General features: G+C 41.7%; 1 protein-coding gene across 4 annotated transcripts in view; it reads right to left on the bottom strand.

Annotated features, from left to right (window-relative positions):
- Positions 1-17330, bottom strand: part of WDR7 (WD repeat domain 7) — a 383251-nt gene extending 365921 nt beyond the window's left edge. For all 4 annotated transcript variants that reach the window (XM_047765569.1, XM_047765544.1, XM_047765560.1 and 1 more), the window contains exon 1: positions 17113-17330. The gene's annotated coding sequence lies outside the window, so the exon portion shown is untranslated. The remainder of the gene's footprint in view (positions 1-17112) is intronic.
- Between the last annotated feature and the right edge of the window lie 9063 nt (positions 17331-26393).

Genomic DNA, 26393 nt, shown 5'->3' with positions numbered 1-26393 from the left:
GATGCACAGATACATATGTACATACGTGGAGTTTTCCCAAAAAAATGTAAATTAAATTAAAATAATTAATAAATTAAAATACTTTAAGTATTTATCTTTAGCCTTTAACCTATTCCAACACTAGCTCCTCTCTGCTATGAGTGCTCTGTCCCAAACACCAGACTACTCCTGCAACCATGTTTTCACAGCATTTTCTTTCTTTTTTTTTTTTTTAAACAAGTGGCTGCACCTGCAACATATGGAAGTTCCCGCGCTAGGGGTTGAGCCACAGCCAGTTAGGAGCAATGCCGAGTAGTTATGTTGCGAGCCACATGGGAAGTCCACAGCATTTTCTATATTCCAGTGAACACCCATCACTTTATGTGTAGTTACTTGTTTACAAATTCGTCCATTCCACTAACATCTGTGTCCCTCAAGAGTAAAACCAGATCATCTACGTCAGCCTACCATCCTCATTGTTTACTCCTTATCAAGCAAACTGCATTCTACTGGCATCAGAGGTGGGTTACCAGCACCTAGAAGAGTTATAGACTTTACTAATGACCAATATGTATTTACTGAATGAATAAAGAAACAAAAACAATACCTAGCATTTATTATGCTTTTACTGTGTGCCAAACAAGATATTTCTGAGGAAGAAATAGCTCATCTTTTTTGCTAAATCTAATTGTTCCTGGACTCTATGAAGGCCCTTTTTTTTTTCTCTCTCTTTTTTTTATTTTTGCCATTTCTAGGGCTGCTTCTGCAGCATATGGAGGTTCCCAGGCTAGGGGTCTAATTGGAGCTGTAGCCGCTAGCCTACGCCAGAGCCACAGCAACACGGGATCCTAGCTGCGTCTGCAACTTAACACCACAGCTCTCGGCAACACCGGAACTTTAACCCACTGAGCAAGGCCAGGGATGGAACCTGCAACCTCATGGTTCCTAGTCAGATTCGTTGACCACTGAGCCACGAAGGGAACTCCATGGACTCTATGAAGGCTCTTATTCCCTTAATGATCCTCTCACTATCCACCACTTTAAATTTTGCTATTAAATTAACCTTTGTTCTTCACACATGGTCACATATCATTTTTGTCCAAAACACCTTTGCTGGCTACTGGCCTCAGCTTATAAATCTAGTGATCTCTCTCTCTCTCTTTTACATTCTCTCATTCATTTATTCTCTCTCTCTCTCTCATTCTAACTTTTTTTTTTTTTTTGTCTTCTTAGGGCCGAACCCACAGCATACGGAGGTTCCCAGGCTAGGAGTCGAATCAGAGCTGCAGCCACCAGCCTACACCACAGCCACAACAGGGGACTGGAGCCGCATCTGCGACCTATATCACATCTCATGGCAACACTGGATACTTAACTCACTGAGCAAGGCCAGGGATTGAACACATGTCTTCATGGATACTAGTCAGGTTCATTACTGCTGAGCCACAATGGGAACTCCATTCATTTTGTATTAACTTAATTCCCCCTTCTGGTCATTCTCTCAGCAGGCTAAGAGTATAACCAACTAGCAAAGCATTACTCTCAGTTACCACTTCTGATATAGTCAGGTCGAAGAAAACCATATTCACTGTTTCTACTAGCTGAATCATCAGGCTGAGAGTATAACCAACTAGCAAAGCATTACTCTCAGTTACCACTTCTGATATAGTCAGGTCGAAGAAAACCATATTCACTGTTTCTACTAGAGAATCCTGCCTCACCATTATTATCATCATCTGTGTGGTTACTGTTGAGTTCTTCCAGGTGTCTGATGTTGAGGGATACTATTTGGTTCATGAGTGGCTGCCAAAAGGCATATAAAATCCTTGAGAGAATACAGTGCATTGGAGAGGTAATATGATAGCTATAAGGAAAATAATAGCCAGCAATAGAAAAGGTCCCTGGAACAGAGATTCTCAGGACCCAAGATTTAACCAATTAAATAAATCAAATAGTTTCTAAACAGATTCAGGCTTTACCTTTCTAAGTATACCTACAATTTTTTGGATAACATGTAATTGGGTTTCATTTTTTCTGAGTTATTTACATAGGAACACATGTTGTCTGAGCAATCACATGTCCTCATGATGACTTGGGACAGGATGATCACGAGGATGTTTTATTTCAGGAGGTGGTCTTATAGGTGAGTTTCCACTCATAGCAACGCCAGATCCTTAACCCACTGAATGAAGCCAGAGAATGAACCCGCGTTCTCATGGATACTAGTCAGATTTGTTTCCACTGGGCCATGACTGCAACATATCTCCTCTCTCTCTCATTCTAATTACAATCAACATTTTGAAACCTGTGGTCTTTAATTCAGTGTTTCCACTTCCTTACTACACAAGGCCTCACGTAATCTAGATTCTATCTTCAAATAGACCTAATCTAAGTGTACTCAAGAGCTCCCTCTACAGGCAGAAATCAACAATTTCTCTAATATGATACTCCCCAAAGACCTCTTTGATACTGCAGAGAAAAAATGCCTTAGAAGAGAAGTGAGGAGTTCCCGTCAAGGCTCAGTGGTTAACGAATCTGACTAGGAACCATGAGGTTTTGGGTTCGATCCCCAGCCTTGCTGAGGGGTTAAGGATCCGGCGTTTCGCCGTGAGCTGTGGTGTAGGTTGCAGACGAGGCTCGGATTCCGCGTTGCTGTGGCAGTGGTGTAGGCCGGCGGCTACAGCTCCAATTTGACCCCTAGCCTGGGAACCTCCATATGCCACGGGAGCGGCCCTAGAAATGGCAAAAAGACAAAAAAAAAAAGAGAGAGAGAGAGAAGTGAGGGGAGTTTTTTAACATAAAAAGACTGTTGATACCTACTACCCATCTTATCCAGTCCTTACATTATAGTCCATTTTATACAGCTATGAGTTTGACTTGACTGATCATTTGCTAATCCTCAACCCTCTCTCTTTGGTTTCTGGCACAGTGTACTCCCCCAATTATCTTCTTCCTATTTTTTTCAGCTTTCTTCTGCCTAGATATAGGGAGGCCTAGAAATAGCCCTTTAAAAAAAAAAAAAAATTAAGGAACAAGATAGGATCTTTCATCCCTTTTTTTTTTGGTCTTTTTTTTTTTGTCTTTTTTTTGCTATTTCTTGGGCCGCTCCTGCGGCATATGGAGGTTCCCAGGCCAGGGGTCGCATCGGATCTGTAGCCTCCGGGGTACGCCAGAGCCACAGCAACACCGGATCCGAGCCGCGTCTGCAACCTACACCACAGCTCACAGCAACGCTGGATCGTTAACCCACTGAGCAAGGGCAGGGATTGAACCCGCAACCTCATGGTTCCTAGTCGGATTCGTTAACCACTGCGCCGCGACGGGAACTCCCATCCCTATTTTTCATTAGATTTGGAATATTTTTAAAATTTGTTCTTTTTTTTTTTTTTGTCTTTTGTCGTTGTTGCTATTTCTTGGGCCGCTCCTGCAGCATATGGAGGTTCCCAGGCTAGGGGTTGAATCGGAGCTGTAGCCACCGGCCTACGCCAGAGCCACAGCAACGAGGGATCCGAGCCGCGTCTGCAACCTACACCACAGCTCACGGCAACGCCGGATCGTTAACCCACTGAGCAAGGGCAGGGACCGAACCCGCAACCTCATGGTTCCTAGTCGGATTCGTTAACCACTGCGCCACGACGGGAACTCCTTAAAATTTGTTCTTTTAATAAAGACTTAAGATGAAATTTACTTTTCCCTCTTGCGATTCTCCCCAACTTTTTATTACAAAATTTTAAATATTCAAAAAGTTCAAAAATAATATAAAGATCACTCAATACTTTGTAAAATTTCCCTTGTTAATACAGGTACAGGAGTTCCTGTTGTGGCGCAGTGGTTAACAAATCCGACTAGGAACCATGAGGTTGCGGGTTTGGTCCCTGGCCTCACTCAGTTGGTTAAGGATCCAGCATTGCCATGAGCTGTGGTGTAGGTCGCAGACACGGCTCAGATCCAGCGTTGCTGTGGCTCTGGTGTAGGCCAGTGGCTACAGCTCCGATTAGACCCCTAGCCTGGGAACCTCCATATGCAGCTGGAGCAACCCCAGAAAAGGCAAAAAGACAAAAAAAAAATATAGGTACACATGCTACACACATATACACTTTTTTTCACTAAGCCATCTGAAAATAATGTACACATATCATGAAATTCACCCACAAACACTTTAAAATACAGAACTTAAAGAGCATTCTCCTCCATAAACACAATACCGTTATCAAAATCACCATTCTCTAATAGAATCTACAATCCAGTCCATAGACAAATTACTTGACTAAAAATTGTCTTTCATAACTTTTTGTTAAATCAGTAAATAAAGGAGTTCCTGTTGTGGCCCAGTGGCAACGAATCTGACTAGTATCCATGAGGACGCAGATTCGATCCCTGGGTTAAGGATCCAGTGTTGCCATGAGCTGTGGTGTAGGTCATAGAAGTGGCTCTGATCCCGCTTTGCTGTGGTTGTGGTGTACTCCGGCAGCTAGAGCTCCATTTGACTCCTAGCCTGGGAACTCCCATATACTGTGGGTACAGCCCCAAAAAGATATAAATAAATAAATAAATAACCCAGTAAATAAATACTCAAGGTTTACTCAGTGCATTTGGTTGTTATCCCTCTTTACTTTTTAGTTCTAAAACAGTCCTACTTCATTTTTCATATTAACTCTTCATACTAACTTTAAGAACAAAACCAACTGCTTGTAGAATGTTCCACATTTTAGATTTGTCTGATTTTATTTATGATGTCGTTTACCTTGATCATCGATCTCCTGCTTTTTTTATATATTGGAAGTTGGATCTAAAGGTATCAGCAGGCTCAAGTGAAACTTTTTTTTTTAATGGCCTCATATGGAAGTTCCCAGGCCAGGGATCAAACCTGAGCTGCAGGATCCTTAACCCACAGGGATGGAATACGTACCCCCTCAGTGACCCAAGTATACTTTATAGGTATGCTTCCCACTCCACTCCATCCCCTAGGAGGCTCGTAACATCATGTGGTCCTGGAGTTCGCACTGTGGCATAATGGAATCAGTGGCATCTTGGGAGCACTGGGATGCAGGTTTGATCCCAGGCCTGGCACAGTGGATGAAGGATCCAAGGTCACAGCTGCCGCTCAGATCTGATCCCTGGCCCAGGAACTCCGTATTCCCAGGGGGCGGCCAAAAAAAAGGAAAAAAAAATAACAACAACAACAAAAAATCATATGGTCCTACTATCAGGGACGTCACCCATGACCACTGTGACTACCAGATACCTCCACTTTAACTATTTTTGCCCCTTGGAAACTATGAATAACCTATGGAGAGAGACTCTGATGAGATCATCCTGTTCTGCAAAATCTCATGGGATAGTGGTCTCCCATGTGATTTCTAAAATCTATAAAAGTCAAGATTATATATGGTAAATCTAGCATCAGATCAATGTTCATTTCTCTACACTGCTTTTTTAATGCTCAAATGCAAAAGCAAAATGTATTGCTATCCCAGGAACACAGGCGTTTTCACAGAAGAGTCAATACTGACTCAGTTTGTTTCCTGCACCCCCACAGGCCCTCTGAGACTTGCAGACAAAAACAAACTCAAATTCTCTCCCATGAGAATGGGCACATGTGGACAAAAGCAGGCAGGCCTCAACTACCACTTATCAATGGGGAATATGAAAAGCAGGGACTACATATCAAACAGCTAAACGTACTAACCGGTTGCAATAAAAGATGTCTTTAAAGGTTAATTCGAATTCTCAGAACATTCCTACATCTTTTGTCAAAAGAGTGTGTGTGTTCAAGTCAAATTCACAGTAATGAAGTGATGAAGGAAATGGTTATTAAGACTACAAATTTCCTTTGTGCTTCTGCTTTTGCTATCAATTTATTGAAGATCTGAAAAATAACGGAACCAGATAATGAAGACTATTTATTATAATGCAATGAGATAGCTAGGTCATAAAATGCATTGAAGAAATTACTGAGCTAGTCCCCCAGGGTTTCTGGAATTAAAGAGTCATGAGGGATACAACCTTCTGAACACTAAGCTTGTCACTAGGTTGACAAGATTATGCTCTCTCATTTGAGTGGTAAGAAATCTATAGTCCATGAACATGACACTCCAGGACTGCTCTGTTGAAGGAAGTTCCCAGTCTTCTGTTTCAAAATAACATGTGGAAAGAGCAGATGGCAGCAGAAGTCTACACTTATTTCTTGTTGCTAAAACAGCCCCAAGTGCATATGAGTCAGGGTTTTAAAGAACTGCAGAACTATCTGGTCAAAAATAAATCACAATTTTAAAAATGATTCATAGATGTCGAGGTGGATAAATCATGTTTTAAATTTCTGCAGCTGCCATTAAGATGACTAAATGCTTCTACTTCTACTCTACCCATCACCAACCTACCTCAGTTTCAAGAATTACTGATTCATAAGCTAAATGCAAACTATGCCCACCAAGCCCCTGTATTTTAGGGAAAACAGATCCCATTTGGTAGAACAAACTTCACCCCCCCCAACCATCTCTAATCACTCCTACTTCTTTCCCTCACACTGCCATCAAATCTCTAAACTGAGTACAGAAGTTTCTCATCGTTCATAAGTTTAAATACCAAGAAGAAGAAACAAACTAGAAGATGAATTGTCACAATACTCTGGGGGTCAGTGCTGAGTGAAGGGTTGAGAGTCACACCGACTAAGGCAGACCCCAGATCCCCCAATTACTAACTGTTAAACTTGAGGAAAGGAGTTTCTGTCGTGGCTCAGTGGTTAGCAAATCCGGCTAGGAACCATGAGGTTGCGGGTTCAATCCCTGGCTTTCCTCAGTGGGTTAAGAATCTGGCGTTGCCATGAGCTGTGGTGTGGGTTGCAGACGCAGCTTGGATTCCGCATTGCTGTGGCTCTGGCGTAGGCTGGTGGCGACAGCTCCAATTAGACCCCTAGCCTGGGAACCTCCATATGCCACAAGTGTGGCCTTAAAAGACAAAAAAAAAGACCAAAAAAGAAAAAATACATAGTGATACTAGATTTTTTTTTTTAAAAAATACCTATAAGCATTAAAATGTAGCACAGTGCGGCCCTAGAAAAGGCAAAAAGACAAAAAAAAAAACTTGAGGAAATATGTATCTTTCCAAATCAGAATGTCTTCATTTGTAACATCACCCTCCTCCTTATAAACAGATTATAGAAAAGTGTTCCGCCTATCAAAAAAAGGTTTTGACAAGGTCCCCAAAACTTCCCAATTGCTGACTCCAATGTCAAGTCATAACCCTCATCTTTTTTTTTTTTAATTGCTGCACCCAATGCATATGGAAGTTCCCAGGCCAGGGACTGAATCTGCAACCTATGCCAAGCTGCAGCAATGCCAGATTCTTTAATCCCACTGCACCAAGGCAGGGATTGAATCCTCACCTCCGCAGCAATCAGAGTTGCTGCAGTTGGATTCTTAACCCACTGTGCCACAGCAGAACTCCAATCCTCATCTTTCTTGACCCACCCCCCCCAGCAGCATATGGCGTAGTCCACACTCCCTCTCCCCAGAAATACTTCTTATCATGGCCCCAGGTCTTCACACTTTCCTATTACCTTTAGTCTCCATGGCTTTAGTCTCCATCTTTCCCCATATTTGACCTTTAAATATTGGCATTCCCAGAGCTTAGTCCTTGGACTTCCCTTCTCTGACAATCCTCCCTCCCTCCATGACTTCACCATGCCTCACAGTTTTAAATACCAACTATACATTGACAACTCCCTAATTTATAGCTGGGGGCTCTCTTCTGACTCCAAACTCACATATGCAGCTTCCTACTCCACATTTCCATCTGGAGAGCTAAGAAGCTTCTCAAACACGACATGTTCAAAAGTGTCTTCCATCTTCTTCTCCCAACCTGGCCCTCCCAAGTCCTCCCCATGTCAGTTAATGGCAACTCCATCTTCAGAGCTCATTCACCAATTTTAGGTCTCTGCTGTCATGTCATCTTCTAGATGAGGCCTTTCTTGACCATCATAAATTACAAAATCCACCACCCCAATTGTATTTCATTATATTTCTCCACAGCACTTACCACCATTTAACATATCAAATGTTTTACTTATTTATTTCTCTTCTGTCTCTGCCACTATAACACAAGCTCCATGAACATGATGATTTATGTTTGCTTTGTTCCATACTGCATCTCTAGAGCCTACAATTCTACCACAAGGAGGTACCCAAATATTTTTTCTTTTCTTCCTTTTTTTTTTTTTTTTTTGCTCTTTAGAGCCACACCCACAGCTTATGGAGGTTCCCAGGCTAAGGGTCCAACTGAAGCTACAGCTGCTGGCCTACACCACAGCCACAAGAGCAACAACAGATCCAAGCCACATCTGTGACCTACACAACAGCTCATGGCAACACCGCATCCTGAACCCACTGAGCAAGGCCAGGGATCGAACCCACAACCTCATGGTTCCTAGTTGGATTCATTTCTGCTGCACCACTTGACAGGAACTCCCCAAATATTTATTGTATAAATGAACAAAATAATGCATGAAGTACATTTGTTTGGCTTTAAAAAATTGGGCCCATCAACAAATTAAAATACATCTTGATTTTACATGCTTTGGACTTTAGAGTTGCTTACCAATGAAGTATTCTATAATAATGCCAATTAATACGTCTCATTAATTAAATCCCTATTAACATACTAACTGTCTTTCCCCAGCTGCAGGTTGCACCTATATTCTAGCCTCTTTTATTCTCTGTGACACATAAACAAGACATGTCTTAGGACCTATGCAGCAAATTAGCTAACATGGTTTACTTTAAGTAATCGCTACCACACTCACACTGCCTATTAATAAATCACAAAAGTGTTTCTTAAACAAAGTAAGCTAATCTTTTATTACTATGAACTTTTCACTCCCATTAATGGTAGTTTTTATTGTTTATTTGTATTTGAAATGTTTAGGGAAAAAAAAGAGCCCTTAAGGAAAACAGCCAAATAAAAAACCTGAACGTGAGAATAGAAGGTAACTGGCACATTCTATTGATCTGTAATCACTGACATATATTAACTACCAACATTCAGAGAGAAATATGTATGTGCAAAACACTAGTAAAATGTCTTCAGTGAGCTTAAAGGGTGGTAAATTGCAATTGCTAAGCTGAATAGGAAACAGCAGTTAAAAAGTCAGGTCTTGCCAGTCTTCCATTCTAAAAGAGCCTATAGATAGGTTGCAGACGCGGCTTGGATCTGGCGTTGCTGTGGCTGTGGCATAGGCCGGCAGGCCAATTCGACCCCTAGCCTGGGAACCTCCACATGCTGCTAGTGCGGCCCTAAAAAGCAAAAAAAAAAAAAAAAAATTTAATAAAATAAAAGAGCCTATAGAATAATTCTAAGCACTTCAGAAATGTTCTCTGCCCTGAATTGACCAACGCCCTAACATTTTATTGTTCCATCATTTTATGATGACTACTACTAACATAAGCAAGCGTCAGTCCAAAAAACCTAGGTTTTCATTAAACATCACCAACACATTTTGGAAAAGATGCCTAACTTTACTTAAAATGTTTGGAGTTTCCACCATGGCACACTGGGTTAAGAATCGGAACTGCAGCGACTTGGGCTGCCACAGAGGTTTGGGTTTGATACCCCCCGGTGCAGTGGGTTAAAGGCTCTGGGCACTGCTACAGCTGTGTTGTAATTCATAGCTGTGGCTCAGATTCAATTTCTGGCCCAGGAACGTCCATATGTGTGGGTACTGACATAAAAAAATAAATAAATAGGAGTTCCCATCGTGACACAGTGGTTAATGAATCCAACTAGGAACCATGAGGTTGCGGGTTCAATCCCCGGCCTTGCTCAATGGGTTAAAGACCCGGCGTTGCCATGAGCTGTGGTGTAGTTCGCAGACACAGCTCGGATCCTGCGTTGCTGTGGCTCTGGCGTAGGCCAGTGGCTATAGCTCTGATTAGACCTCTAGCCTGGGAAGCTCCATATGCCATATGCTAGAAAAGGCAAAAAGACAATAAATAAATAAATAAATATTTAAAAGTAAAATATTTAATATTTTACCAATATAGTATATATGTTATTTAATAGAAAAGAAATAAAAAGTCCACTTGGACATGGACTTTGTGAATGCAGTCATGCAGTCAAAAATACCTTTTGTGTTCTTATCAGCAAAGTGGCTTTAAGTGTCAGATATAGATCAAGGCAAATGAACCACATATACAGAGTTCAAAATCTAACATCACAATCAGTATCTCTCAGTAGGAATGTAAGTTATCCTCTTATTGATGACAGGATCTCAATGAGTCATAACATAAGCTCTCAGTTGGTTCTGCCAGTGGTCACTGGCATACATATTACCTCACTAATCCCATGCTCTCCAATCATTAACTTCATCTCTCCCAAGAAATAAAACAGTATCACAGAGAAATGTAACAAATAAACCAGGAATAAAGGCACTACATAGTTCCAGGCCTAACTCTTCAAGTACCCAAATTATTTCGAGATTTACATTATGGATTTTTTTTTTTTAAATCTTTTCTAGGGCCGCACCTGCAGCACATGGAGGTTCCCAGGCTAGGGGTCTAATCAGAGCTGTTGCTGCCGGCCTACACCAGAGCCACAGCAACGCTGGATCTGAGCCGCACATGCGACCTACATCATAGCTCCCAGCAACACCAGATCCTTAACCCACTGAGCGAGGCCAGGGATCGAACCCACAACCTCATGGTTCCTAGTCGGATTTGCTAACCACTGCACCATGACAGGAACTCCATATCATGGATTTTAATCCCTGTCTAGTACAGCATGTGAGGGCACATGCACACGTGCGCGCGCACACACACACACACACACACACACACAAAAGGTAGACTATCAAGATATGAACATCAGTAGCATTTTCTTCTATCAGTAGTAATCTACTTTAAATTACTATTTATTCACAATATTTTTTAAAACTACAAAAAATTTCTTTCTGTTCAGTCATAAATGGAAGACCATTCCATGCTCTTGGACAAGATAATCAAATATCAGTAGTTCCCTGGTGGTCTAATGGTTGGAACTCAGCCCTTTCACCACCGCAGACTGGGGTCAAACCCTGGTATAGGAACTGAGATCCCATATCAAGCCTCTGCATGCAGCAGCCAAAAAAAAAAAAAAAGATAATCTAACATTATAAAGATGTCAATTCTCCCCCAAAGTAAATCCATAAATTCAATGCATACTCATTCAAAATTCTAGTTGTGTTGTTTTAGAAACTCTTAGCTCTAAAATATATAGAGGAATAAAAAATCCACAAATAGCTAAGCCAACTTTGAAAATGGAAAAAGAGTGAAGTTGCCTTACTAGATATTTAATATCACTAGCCAATTGGAAAATATAAATTAGGACCACAATGAATTATAGTAACAATACCAAATGCTGGTGACGATGTAAAGAAGCTCAATCTCTCATACACTGCTGGTGGGACTGTAAAATGGTGCAGCCACTCTGGAAAACCACTTGGCATTTTCTTCAAAAACTAAACATACGCTTACCATACCACCCAGCAATCACATTCCTAGGCATTTGTCCCAGAAACAGTGAAAAATTATATCCACACCAAAAAAATGTACAAGAGTGTCCATATCAGCAGGATTTGTAATAGCAAAAAACTGGAAACAGCCCCAATGTGCAAAATGTTTAAACAAACTGTGGTACATATACATCATGGAATAATACCCAAATTATATAACAATTTGGATAAATCTCAAAAATTGTCTCATCCAACAATCTAGATGAATCAGTCTCAAAAAGTTAAATGTTGTATAATTCCATTGATATAGCACTCTCGTAATGATATAATTATTGACGGAAGATTGATTAGAGACCAGAGATTAGGGATAGTAGGGGGAAGGGAGATAGTAAGGGGTGGCACCAAAGAGGTGTTTCTGGTGATGGAATAGCTCCGTATCTTGATGGCAGTGATGGTTACAAGTATCTATCTTCGGAGGTGATAAAATGGCATAGAACTATACACAGGCATTATACCAATGTCAATTTTTAAGTTGTGCTATTGTACTATAGTTGTATAAAATATAATCATTGAGGGAAACTGGGTAAAGTTATATCAAATGTAATCGGGGGCAGGGGGGAAATGTGGACCTCTCTGTACTACTTATGCAACTTCTTTAATCTGTAATTATTTTCAAATAAAGCTAAGACAAAATAAATGAGAAGATTTACTCATGCAGGAAAATAATAATAATACAAAGCCATAGATAGTACTAAAAGAGCACAGAATTAGAGCATGAGCAAACAAATAAGCCAAAGGAACAGAATATAGTGCTCAGAGCTTATAGGAGAGGTTAATATACAATAAGTGTGGTACCACTTATCTAAGAGAGAATGACACTAGGAAAACTGACACATGGTATGGAAAATAAACTGGATCTGCACCTTGTGACATGTAAAAAGACACTCTGGATATATGCAAGACCTACAAGTATAGAGGAAAACTATAAAGTTAACAGTACTTAAAATAGGAGAGGAACTTTGTGACACAGAATTGGAGAAAGACTTCTTAAACAAAACCTTAAAAACACAAACCACAAGTAAAGAAATAATTAATCTGATTATATCAATTGAAGATGTCTGTTCAATAAAGGACATCAGAAAAAAACGTTACAGACAAATGACAGAATAGGAACGGATTTAAAGGACTGGTATCTAGGAAATATAAGGGACTTCCGCAGATCAATTAAAAAAGGAGTGAAACCTCAAAATAAAAATGGGTAAAGAAGTGAATAATTTTATAAATGAGAAAAACCAAAAAGATAAAATGCCCATGAAGAAAGGCTCAAACTCATTAGTAATACAGAAATGTAATTTTTTTTTTTTTGTCTTTTTAGGGCTGCACTCATGGCATATGGAAGTTCCTAGGCTAGGGGTCTACTTGGAGGTACAGCTGAGGCCGAAACCACAGCCACAGCCAACACTGGATCTGGATCCAAGCAGCACCTGCAACCTATGCTGTAGCTTGTGGCAATGCCGGATCCTTAACCCACTGGGTGGGGACAGGAATTGAACCCACATCCTAGTCTGGTTTGCATCACTGAGCCACAACGGGAACTCCAAAATGTAATTTAAAATGACATTTCGGAGTTCCCGTTGTGGCGCAGTGGTTAATGAATCCTACTAGGAACCATGAGGTTGTGGGTTCGATCCCTGGCCTTGCTCAGTGGGTCAGGGATCTAGCGTTGCCGTGAGCTGTGGTGTAGGTTGCAGACACAGCTCAGATCCCATGTTGCTGTGGCTCTGGCATCGGCTCCAATTGGACCCCTAGTCTGGGAATCTCCATATGTTGTGGGAGCAGCCCTAGAAAAGACAAAAAGACAAAAAAATAAATAAATAAAATGAGATTTCACTTTGTACCCACTAGTCTGGAAAAAGCAAGGCACTGAATAACAGTAAGCACTGGGGAGGATACGAGGATACTAAAACTCTCTTGAACTCTGAAGGAATAGAGACCACTGCAACTTATTCTGGAACACAATCTTGCAGTCCTTCAATAAAATATATGAATATCCTATGATCCAGAAATCACACTGCTGGTTAAATATTTCAAAGAAAATACAACGAGTTCCCTGTTGGTATAATGGTTAGGATTTGGTACTTGCAACACTGCTGTCTGGGTTCAATCCCTGATCTAGGAACTGAGATCAAGCCACCGCACATGGTGGAGAAAGAAAGAAAGAAAGAAAGCATGGATGGAAGGAAGGGGGAGGAAAACATCACAGAGGTCTAAAAAGTGTGTTTATCATAGTATTATCTAAAGTGGTAGGAAGATGAAGGTAATAAGGGTATCCACAGATAGGAGAGCAGACATATAAACTCTGATAAATATTGATTTGGAGGGAGTTCCCGTCGTGGCGCAGCGGAAATGAATCCGACCAGGAACCATGAGGATGTGGATTTGATCCCTGGCCTCACTCAGTGGGTTAAGAATCTGGCTGTGGTGTAGGTTGCAGACGTGGCTTGGATCCTGCATTGCTCTGGTTGTGGCATAGGCTGGCAACTGTAGCTCCGATTAGACCCCTAGCCTGGGAAACGCCATATGCCTCAGGTGTGGCCCTAAAAAAGCAAAATACATACATACATACATAGATATACAAATAAATAAAATTCTTTTAAAAATACAGATTTTAAAATATTGTGCAGCAGCTAGGAGCAATGGACAGTGACACAAATAGATCCTTAAAACATAGGAGAGAAAAAAAATGAGATCATGCATGATATCATATCTATAAATTTAAAAGGTGGGCACCCAAAACACATTTAATAACACAAACTGGACATCCCCCAGTGGCGCAGTGCATTAAGAATCCAATAGCCAAAAAAAAAAGAATCCAACTTCAGCACAGTAGGGCCACCGCGGAGGCACAGTTGGATCCCTGGACCAGAAAAGTTGCGTAAGAATCCAACATTACCACAACTGCAGCATAGGTCACAGCTGTGGCTCAGATTTAACCCCTGGCCTGGGAACTTCCATATGTCGCAGGTAAGACCAAAAAAAAAAAAAAACAAACAAACAAAAAAAAACATTCCAACAGAGGATATACATTATACCTGTTGGAATGGTTGCCTATGGGTTGATGGGCAAGGAATTGAGTGGTAATTGGAAATAAAAGACAATGAGGAGTTCCCACTGTGTCATAACAAGATCGGTGCTGTCTTAGAAGCACTGGGACGCAGGTTCGATCCCCAGCCTGGCACACTGGGTTAAGGATCTGGTATTGCCACAGCTGCAGCTTAGGTCGAAACTACAGCTTGTATCGGATCCCTGGCCTTGGAACTCCATATGCCACAGGGTGGCCGAAAAAGAAAGAAAAAAAAAAAAAAGACAGTGAGTGGAAAAAACAGGAGACAGACGTGGAAAAGCCCAGTGACAATCACTGAATTGGGAAGGATTAACTCAAGGTTTTGCACCTGAGGTCCAAAACAAACTCTAAGGACTCACCTAACATAGAGGACACCATGTCATCCTACCTTCTGATGAGAAAGGCACAAAATCAGCTCACTACTTTTAGAGTTCGAAATGTTAAGCCTGTTAACATAGATAAGCCTGATAAACTACCCCACTTCCTTTGCTTCAAAACAGAACTTATGGTCAAATAAAAAGGAACCAGTTTGAGTTCCTATTTCCTGCCTCTGGTAAATGTTTGGAGTTAGGGGTTACATCAGAGGTTCAATAACTCACTGAGTCCCACCCTCACTAGAAGAACTGAGACCTGCAGAGCTCACATTCTCTCAGCTGAGCTGCCTGTGAGGTGGAGTGTCTGGGCCAGTGACCAGGGCAAAGGCAGTTATAACAGTCGCTAGAAGCAAGGGTGATGCTCTCCCCACTTTACTGAAGATACTGCCGGTTGCCAATCACCACATAGTTAATATTCTTCTGTTGGAATATAAACTTTGGTCCTAAGATCGTGTTTTTTCCTTCTTTGCTATACTGTCTGAGATGGCTCTAAACTTGAACCCAAGTGAAAACAAAGGCTGGCATTCCCTTCCATCAAAAAAAAAAAAAAAAAAACCTCACTACACCAAAATTTAAGTTACCATAGTGATACTCAAACAAGGCAAAGCCCAGTGCCTTTGATTTACCTAAGATCTTTTAAAATTTAGGTACAGGTGGCAATAAGAAAAAATAAAGTGTATGCTCTAGTTTTTCTGCTAAGAAGGGCTCTGGGAGCATTTAAAATAAAAACAGACACTTACATAAATGAATTTCTCACCATAATCTCTAACTGAAAATTAACAAGGCATTTACTAGCTTTTTATACTGCTCTGTTTGCCCAATTTGAAATAAATAAGATCCATTATTTTGGATGAAATCAAAGTAATCTTTGATTCTTTGTAATAGTAAAGGCATTTCAACACACTATTTTCACTTTTGGCTTTCCTCCATCTCCATAATGTCACGAGGTGCTTCTAACGAGTTGCTTATAAAGCAAGTTTCTGTGTGCAACAAAATTTCAAAAGCGTAATCAATTTATCTCATACAACAGATGATTCTTAACGTCTTGTCCATATAGCCCTAAGCAATAAACATCTGAAAGAATCACAGCTTTCCTTTTGTGGCTCATGCCAAATGCTGTCAAAGCAGGCAGTGGCTCTCACTGAACCCTAAAACCAGTAGCATCAACAATCCCAATGCTGGAGTTCCCGTCGTGGCTCAGGGAAAAAGAATCTGACTGGTAACCATGAGGACGTAGGTTCAATCCCTGGCCTTGCTCAGCGGGTTAAAGATCTGGCATTGTGGTAATCTGTGGTGCAGGTCCCAGAGGAGGCTCGGATCCCGCTTTGCTGTGGCTGTGGCGTAGGCCGTCAGCTACAGATCCCATTTGACCTCTAACGTAGGAACCTCCATATATCTCGGGTGCGGCCCTAAAAAGACAAAAAAAGAAAGAAAGAAAACCAATTCCAATGCTGCCTGAAATGCAACTGTAGCTGCCACGGTTTCAAACTACAGGAAGCAGTAAATTTTGACTAGGACCTGAGAAACTGACATAGCAAGTGAGTCAAAACATAAAACGCAATTTTTGAATCCAAGGCAGGGTAGTTCTGAATCCAAACATATAGCCTCAAAAAGCTTGGGACGCACTAGTAAATGAGAAGCAGTAGCAGGTATTCTCTTAGACCAAGTCTTAGGGGAAAGGGATGCAAACGATCAGGTGTACTAACAGATGCCTCAGAACCTTAGGCAAGGGCAAACTGTAGAGCACCAGGAGAGACTACATGCATCCCCAAAGCAAGCACGTTTCCCAAAAGCACTGCCAAGAACCACTCACCTAAAAACATTAAGCATCTCACCCCGTTTAGACTGCCACTGAGGGCAAGGCGGTCCCATCTCAAGACCAAAGCTAGTGTCACCAGTAGCAAATGTCATTCAGTAGACCAAGGAGTCCCCGAACCCCTGAGAGGACCCATGCTCCAGGCACAGGCTCCTAGCTGTGGGCCTGAACCTGCAGGATCCGCAGAAAATAGACCTTCCAAGAGCAGTGCTCTGACAGCGGGCACTGCCCCCGGCTGAAGCGTTACTGTGACCCTTGACCCTCGGCCCCTGACCTCCACGTTGGGGGCACATGCCGCCCTGGGCTTCCCGCTGGGGAAGCTCGAAAGCCACCTTACCTGTCACAGCTTCATTTCATGCCGTGATGTTTCCTGTCCCAGTCCCACCACCGCGGCGCTCCTGCAAAAGGACAGGACGAGGACGAATCCAGGGAAGAGGTGGGGTGGGCAAATCCGGGTGGGAAAACTTTGGATCGCAACCCTTGCCCAACCTCTGTCTCTCCACCGAGGATGCAAGATGCCGTTGCCACCGCCGCCGCCGCCAACGCCGCCGCCGCCGCTGCAGTAAATCAGCTGACTCCAGCCAACTGCCGTGACTTTCCCCGCAACTGTCGCAAAAATGAGGGGGAGGGAAATGCTCCTTATTTCCATACACGCCCGGCAGAGGCCAGCGCGGAGAGCAAGGGCTGCGTTACCACGGAAACCAAAGGGCGGTGACTACGTCAGGCAGTGGGCAGGGAGTGCACGGCCGCCATTTTGGTTAAGGGAAGGCTTGTCTAGGTTGTGTTCTCGCCTCGGATTCCCATGCTGGGAGGACCAAGATGAAGGGATGGATGAAATGATTAAGTCCAGGTGTTTGGTTCCTGTGACCAAGGCGCTGCAAGTTTACTCTTCTGCCCCCAGACTTGGTCCAGGCTCCTGGAAAGTGTTAACTCTGGATTTGGTTACTGCTTTCTCTGACCCCGAACTTGTCTGCTGGCTGGGACACAGAGGGCCAAATGAGGAACTCGGCTACTTGACTAGGGGAAGTCTGACCTTGTGCAACATCACTGTTCTGGAGAGAGAATGAATGTTCACTTGTGCGGGCCGCGAAGAGTAGTGGATCGCGAGTTTTACCTTCAGACAGTCATGACTTTGGATCCCAGTTCCTCCACTGCAGAGTCTAAGAGTCATCTGGGGCATCTTGCTGCTCCTCTTCATTCTCCTCAATGTCCCCAATATACAAAATAGGCATAATAACCTCATAGATGTGTAGGAGGTTAAAAGAGCTCAATAGATGTCAGTTACTTATTATACCTGCTTATCTTCATCGCAAATATTTGTTAAATGGGTGAATGAATGACTGATAGCCAAAGAAGAATCTGGGGCCATCCTGGTGGGCTGTGTCAAAAAGACAGAAAAGATACTCCTTCCCTGGATTTGTTTTTCATTAATAATCTCACTAATGGATTTATAGGACAAGTAGGCATTTTACTGCAATTCTCAAAAGTCACTGTGTATATGAATCACCTGGGAAACTTGTTGAAATGAAGCTTCTGATTCAGTAGTTCTGGAGTGAGGTCTAAGATTCTCCATTTCTAACAAGCTCCGTTTCTAACAAGCTCCCATTCCTCTGGTCCTTGGACCACACCTTGATTGGCAAATTCCTACTGGACAGCACCTGAAGTAGCGGATTCAGGAATCAGAACAAGACAGAAACAACTCCTTCAGACAGGATTATTTCTGTGCTAATTTACCAAAAGAGACATAAGTGTTGGTTTGGTCAAAAGCCTTCCCATCAACAAGTTATTATTTCTGTTGTCAACTGAAAGAAAAACACACACAGGAGTTCCTGTCATGGAGCAGTGGAAAGGAATCAAACTAGGAACCATGGGCTTTCCAGTTCAATCCCTGGCCTCGCTCAGTAGTTAAAATATCTGGCTTTGCTGTGAGCTGTGGTGTAGGTCACAGACATGGCTCGGATCCTGCATTGCTGTGGCTGTGGCTAGGCTGGCAGCTGTAGCTCTGATTGAACCCCTATCCTGGGAACCTCCATGTGCTGCAGGTGCAGCCCTAAAAAGCAGAAAGAAAAAAAAAGAAGAAAGAAAAACACACAACTTCAAAATTGTTAGTTACATTTTATTCAGGGAACTTACTGAGGACTGTAGCCCAGGAAACAGCCTCTCAGGGAATAGCTCCAGAGATTAGGGAGAAGCCAGTACACACACACACACACACACCCCTATGTATGATTTTTTTGTCTTGTAAATACATGTAGTCAAGTATACCTCTTGGTAAAAGATTACTGCTAATCACACACACAAACACACAAAAAGTATGTCAAGGTAAAGATTTTAGTGCTTTTCCAAGTATGGGAAGATACAAGAATCTGAGGTCATTGAAATTCTTCCTTAGATATGCATCTTAATTATTTAGGGGTTGTATAACAAAACAGAGAATGTTCCATCCTATTTTTCTCCATCCTGAATTCCCCTTAGGGCAGTAGGTTGCTACTTAACCCTTTATATAATTGGATGATGACCAAGACTCTTCTTTTTGTTTACATTATCCTTCTTTTGGTCATAAATTTGACCAAGGTTTGGGAGGCATTTTATGACCAATTTGCCCCCACAGTGCTAGGAATGCTGAAGGATTTTGTTGAAAGGCCATTCAAATGCTATATCTGGATTAGGCCATGTTGATAACCTAAAAATTTTCTGGATTATAGGTCTTACTAGTCTATTAGGATCCCGGAATTGTTCCTGCCTTGCTTTTTCTAAAGTTGTACTATTGCAATTAACTTTGTACAGATCTATATATGTGATCAATTGCCTCAAGACAATCAGCCATCATTAGTTCTGTCATAGACCTGGTTACACATAGAGTAATGCAAGGAACAACAATCTTATAAATTAGGCTGCATATAAGTAATATAGCTAATAGCATTAATAAGGTCATAGTACAGCAGCAAGAGACACAAAACATAAACAGTCTGAAAACAACAAAGAGAAAAATTAAAACACTGATTAGTATAACTAGTTGTAATCAGGATCACAATAAGCCAGCAAGTCCAGAGGGGAGCCAGCTGGAGAAGCCAAATTCTGGAGGGACCAGGTAGAGAGTAAAGGATAAATGTCTTATCTTCATTTACAAAGGTATAGTTTATCAACTTGATGCTAGTCATAGCTAGCATGAGGAAAGGTTTACTCTTCTCTGGAAAACAAATAGTAAAAGCCAGTAATATTTAAGACAAAAAGTCATAAGGTTATAAATTATATTCATCAATTCATTCAGTCCCATGTAATTAATTCTCGTTGATCTGGATTTTTTTGTTAGTAACTGTATGAAGCCATCAGGTTTTCCATTAGAGTTTTGTTCTTTCTTATCCAGTTCAGTGGTATGATCTAAAAATTATCAGGAGTTCCTGTTGTGGCTCAACAGTAACAAACCCAACTAGTATCCATGAGGATGTGGGTTCAATCCCTGGCCTTGATCAGTGGGTTAAGGATCCAGCATTGCTGTGAGCTGTGGTGTAGGTCGAAGAGGCGGCTCAGATCCATTGTTGCTGTGGCTGTGGCATAGGCTGGCAGTGGCAGCTCTGATTTGAACCCTAGCTGGGAACTTCCATATGCCACAAGTGAGGCCCTAAAAAGCAAAAAAGAAAAAGAAAGAAAAAAAAGTTTAAAGGCAAAATACAGAAAGTTAACAGATTATTTAAAAAGCAAAGAAACTTTTAAAAATCTACTGTTAAAAAGCAGATCAAGGAATTCCCGTCCCATCGTGGCACAGTGATTAATGAATCTGACTAGGAACCATGAAGTTGAGGGTTTGATCCCTGGCCTTGCTCAGTGGGTTAAGGATCCAGCATTGCCGTAAGCTGTGGTGTAGGTCACAGACGTGGCTCAGATAGGAGTAGGCCGGCAGCTACAGATCCGATTAGACCCCTAGCCTGGGAACCTCTATATGCCAAGGGAGCAGCCCTAGAAAAGGCAAAAAAAAAAAAGGAAAAAAACAAACAAACAAAAAGCAGATCAATATTTCCAGAAAACTTTGTCCTCTTAAAAAAGAAAGTCAAATTCTAGTTTTTTACCCCTTCCCTTTAATATTAAAATCTATTAATTCAATTGATTCTACTCTTAGCCAGTCCTGACTGCAGATAAAATTCCTTTCTAAAGATTCCTTTTCTCTCACTAACTTTTTACAGTGTTCTATATCCATATTAGTTTGTCCCTCATTTTTTGCCCACATTTAGAAATAACCAGATTTAGGATGAAATTGAAACTGAAGTCAACCATAAAAGGCCAAAAGTGGGCAATGGCCCAATTCCTGGAAACCGACCCCTTCCCCAAAATAGTTGGAATAAACCTCCCACTCATTAGTCTATGAAATTAGCCAGCCCATAAAACTCACCACCTCACAATTCATTTCGGGGTCTCTTGCCTTCCCAGATGGCCCACACTCTGTCTCTTCGGTGTGTTTCTCCCAAGGCAGCTCTCACCATTTGAGATGGCCCACATTTTATTTACCTCTTTCAATAAATCTACTTCTCACCTATCACTTTGCCTCATGCTGAATTCCTTCTGTGCTGAGACATAAAGAATCTGAACTCCAGGAGTTCCCGTCGTGGTGCAGTGGTTAACGAATCCAACTAGGAACCATGAGGTTGCGGGTTCCGTCTCTGCCCTTGCTCAGTGGGTTAAGTATCGGGCATTGCCATGAGCTTGGTGTAGGTCACAGACGCAGCTCGGATCTGGCGTTGCTGTGGCTCTGGCGTAGGCCGGAGGCTACAGCTTCGATTTGACCCCTAGCCTGGGAACCTCCATATGCCGCGGGAGCGGCCCTAGAAATGGCAAAAAGACAAAAAAAAAAAAAAAAAAGAATCTGAACTCCAGCAAGTCCTTAAACCAGGTTATTTTAATTAAAAAAAAAAACAAAAAACAGTCGGTTCAGATATTCCCTGGTTGTCTCAGAGGGTTGAGAACCAAGTCACCTGACTTGGGTTTGATCCCTGGCCCTGGAACTTCCACATGCTGCAGGTATGGCTAAAATAAGTAAATAAATAACATGGGTTCAAGTCCCAGTCTGGTTTTGGCTCAGTTAGAGTCGCAGCACATGGGTTCAAGTCCCGGCATGGGTTTGAAATCACTATCTTTTCTTTTTCCTTAACAAAATACATTTCCATTTTTATATCTTTTTTCCTTGCATCTAAAGATGTTTTTCTTATTAATCTAATTAATTTAACCACATATATTAGAATTCTTAACTTTTAAAAACCTTAATTTGTAGTGAAAACTGAGAAGTAAGAGATTATAAGCTATCTTTATCTTTTACATTAACATTCTGTAGATTGGCAAACTTACAAATACTAGTTGTGATTTCTAAAAACTTTTTTTTTTTTTGTCTTTTTCCCTTTTCTTAAGCCACTCTCTCGGCATATGGAGGTTCCCAGGCTAGGGGTCGAATCGGAGCTGTAGCCACCGGCCTCTGCCAGAGCTACAGCAACTCAGGATCTGAGCCAGATCTGCAGCCCACACCACAGCTCACGGTAACGCCAGATCCTTAACCCACTGAGCAAGGGCAGGGATCAAACCCTCAACCTCATGGTTCCCAGTTGGATTCGTTAACCACTGCGCCATGACAGGAACTCCTCTAAAAACTTTTTTATAGAAAATTTCTCAGTGCAGCACCAAACTTTTTTGTTTTATTTTGGCTGTGCCCATGGCGGAGGTTCTAGGGCCAGGGATTGAACCTGAACCACAGCAATGACAACACCATCAGATGTTTAATTTGCTGTGCCACCAAGGGAATTCCATCAAACATATTTATTTATTTATTTGGCCACACCTACAGAATGTGGAAATTCCCAGGCCAGGGAGCAAACTCATGCCACAGCAGCAACCTTAGCTGCTGCAGTAATAACTGCTGTTGCTGGATTCTTAACGCACTCTGCCACAAGAGAACTCCCAAACATTCTTCTTAACAGTCATTTATATCTTTAGTTTCTCTGTAAACAGGAACCCTTTGTTCAGGAATTAATGTTTCAGTATCTTATTAGGTAATCATCTATATATTTAATCAACATCTGTCATTTAACTTAGAGAAAATTTTAAAATTTCAAGTTACCAAAAATCTAGAGAAACTGTTTTTTAGGTAGACATACTCTTGACTGAAGAAAAGCAATCCAACCTAAAAGTTGTGAGTTAAGTTTTATTGGGCAACTTATTGAGGACTCTAGCCTGAGGGAAAGACTCTCAGCTCTGAGGAACTGCTCCAAAGAGGTAGGGATATAAAAGGATTTTTTAGATGGGGGAAAAAAATGTAGTTGGACATCAAAAGATTACTGCTAATAACAAAAATAGGCATCTCAAGTTAATGATTTTAGTGCTTTTCTATATATGGGAAGATGCAAGAATTTGGGCTTATTGAAATTATTCCTTAGATATGCATCTTAACTATCTAGGGCCAGTATCCAAAGCAAGTAATTCTTCTCAGTTTTCCCTAAACTGAATTCCCCTCAGGGTTCACCATTAGGGGGACAAGGAGAGTGCAGTGGCTGATGATTTACTTGATCCTTGTTTACTGAAATGGCAAGCAACATTCTTTATTTACTGGAATGGCAGAAAACAGTCCCTGTCCACAATGCCATAAAACAAAATTATCTTAAAGAGCTCACCTAGTAGTTCCCTCTGTGGTGTAACGGGGTCGGCATGTCTTGGGAGCCCTGACACAGGTTCAATCCCCAGCTCAGCACAGTGGGTTAAGGACCCTGTGTTGCTGCAGCAGCAGCTTAGGTTGTGACTGCAGCTTGGATCTGATCCCTGGCCCGGGAATTCCATATGCCTTGGGGCAGCCAAAAAAAAAAAAAAGAGTTCACCTAAAAGCTCTTACTCCATTTATATCTACTTAATTTTACTTGTTCCCAACAGTTATGTTTATTTTTATTTATTTATTTATTTTGGCTTTATAGAGCCGCATCTGCAGCATATGGAGATTCCCAGGCTAGGGGTCTAATCAGAACTACAACTCCTGACCTACAACACAGCCACAGAAATAGGAGACCTGAGCATCTGTGACCTACATGACAGCTCGTGGCAACGCCGGATCCTTAACCCACTGAGGGAGGCCAAGTATCAAACTCGCAACGTCATGGTTCCTAGTTGGATTTGTTTCCGCTGTGACACGAGGGGAACTCCCAACAGTTATGTTTAGATTATCCATGAAAACTTCATGAGACATTAGACCAAGTTAGCCATCATCCCAAGCTATTTTTCTTCCAGATAAATTTTGTAACAGAGATAATATGACTTTATTTGACTTTTTGTAAAACTAGGTGCAATAGAAGTAAGACAGGTCTGTATTAATTAAACCAGCAAGCTTAAACTTTAATACTGAATATTAATTTAATATTGAATATTTCCCAGATCACATTAACTTGAAATTCATTGCTGTAGCATTTTGAAATCTTTCATTTATAAGTGCTTACTTTTAAGTCAATTATATACAGCTCTTTAACAAGTTAATTTTGATAACGTTAAGGAACCACTGACTGAAACTGCTCACCTTGGCTAGGCATGATAATAGCCACTTGCATGAGCTGACTCACAACAGGAGGCTCTGATAAAGAACAAGGAGCTGCCCTGAAGATTAATGGGGAGAATTTGGAAGGGCCAGTAGGAGGAAGGAGACAACCAACCTCCCAGAATCCTTGGTGCCAGAATCATCTTGGCTGAGAGACACTCATGCCACCAGGAAGGACCCTGAGTCAGACCAAAAATGGATCAAGCAAGACGACTGGCCAGAGCCTTGGAAACTAACTCCATTACATAAAATTGAGGCTGTGAGCCATGTGGCAGAGCGGTTCTCCTGGGTTCCCTTACCCTGCTACTCTCTGCCCCCCCACTCCCAGGGGGTCCCTCCTCCCAATAAAGTCCTTTTTTTTTTTTTTTAATGTGTTTATACAACACTGACTCTTTTTTTGTTTGTTTGTTTGTTTGTTTTTGTTTTTTTTTGTCTTTTTGCTATTTCTTTGGGCCACTCCCACGGCATATGGAGGTTCCCAGGCTAGGGGTTTAATTGGAGCTGTAGCCACCGGCCTACGCCAGAGCCACAGCAACGCGGAATCCGAGCCGCTTCTGCAACCTACACCACAGCTCAAGGCAACGCCGGATCGTTACCCCACTGAGCAAGGGCAGGGACCGAACCCGCAACCTCATGGTTCCTAGTCGGATTCGTTAACCACTGCGCCACCACGGGAACTCCCCAATAAAGTCTTTTGCTTTGTCAGCATGTGCGTCTCCTTGGACAATTCATTTTCAAATGTTAGACAAGAGCCCACTCTCAGGCCCACCTTCCTGCAACAATAATGCCATCTGGAGGTAGAGACATAGAGCTATAAACGTACACACAGACATATAAACAGGCAAAACCAGAGATCTCATTGCTTCATTTCAAAATTTAGTCATAAAACAGGTGTTACAATGTTAAATTTACTAGTTTATAAATAACAGTGGGAATAAATTAATCTGCTCAGATAGCTAAGGCTTTTTACTACTTGCAGAAAAGATTTTTAAGATTTGTATTTGTCCTTGACAAAACCTTAAGGAGGCTGTGAATTAGATTTTGGGTGAGGGAGCCTTTCCAGAAGTTTTAATTTAAAAAGGCCTCTTTTCTCTTTTATCACCCCCTCCCCTTGGTTTCAGGTTTTACCTGATTAATAACTCTTGGTCTTGGGTAATTTGGGCCTGTGTTTCCATTTGCAATTTGTGGAGATTTGCAAGACAAGACACTTGCTTTTCATTCTCGAAGAACTTGGCTGAGATCTAAATGATATCAAAACTGATCTCTAGAAACTCTTATCAGTGGAGAAGCCAAACACTTAAATCTGCATCACAAACACCCTTGTGCTTTTCCTGGTACTCTCCCATAATTGACTCTCCCCACCCTCAACATCTTGTTTCATCTTTAGCTGAGGTTGGTATTTAAGGAGAGGGCTTTGGGCCACTGGTGAGTTACTCAGTTTTCCTGAGTCTCTTTCATATACATGCCATTCAACTTTCGTATGACATTTCTCCTGTTAATCTATTTCATATCAATTTAATTCTTAGACTGTCCAGAAGAACCTATAAGGATAGAGGAAAATTTCTTCCTCCCCAACAATTCCTTCAAAAGTTGCCACAAGACATTCAATAAAGGCCCTCTCTCTGAGTACACAGGTCAAACCCAGACCAGTTCACTCTAGAGGGAAAAAAAACAAAAAACAAAAAACTCTGTTACTGCTTTTATTAACTCTTGAATAATAGCCCCTAGTTTTTACTTCACACTATGGTAAAGTGTGGTAACCCTATTGTTTTCCTTTATCATTTTAATTAACATTGCCTGAGGGGTAGATTTATTTGTCCTTTTTTTTTTTTTGTATTTTTAGGGCCACATTTGTGGCATATGGAAGTTCCCAGGCTAGGAGTCAAATCAGAACTGTAGCTGCCAGCCTACGCTACAGCCACAGCAACACCAGATCTGAACTGTGTCTGTGACCCATGCTGTAGCCCACGGCAATGCTAGATCCTTTAAATCCTTTGAACACTGAGTGAGGCCAGGGATTGAACCCACATTCTCACTGGTGTTAGTCAGGTTCATTACCACTG

The sequence above is a fragment of the Phacochoerus africanus genome, chromosome 2 (assembly GCF_016906955.1).
Source record: "Phacochoerus africanus isolate WHEZ1 chromosome 2, ROS_Pafr_v1, whole genome shotgun sequence".
NCBI classification, from domain to species: Eukaryota; Metazoa; Chordata; class Mammalia; order Artiodactyla; family Suidae; genus Phacochoerus; species Phacochoerus africanus.
This window is presented reverse-complemented; position numbering and strand designations above follow the sequence as displayed.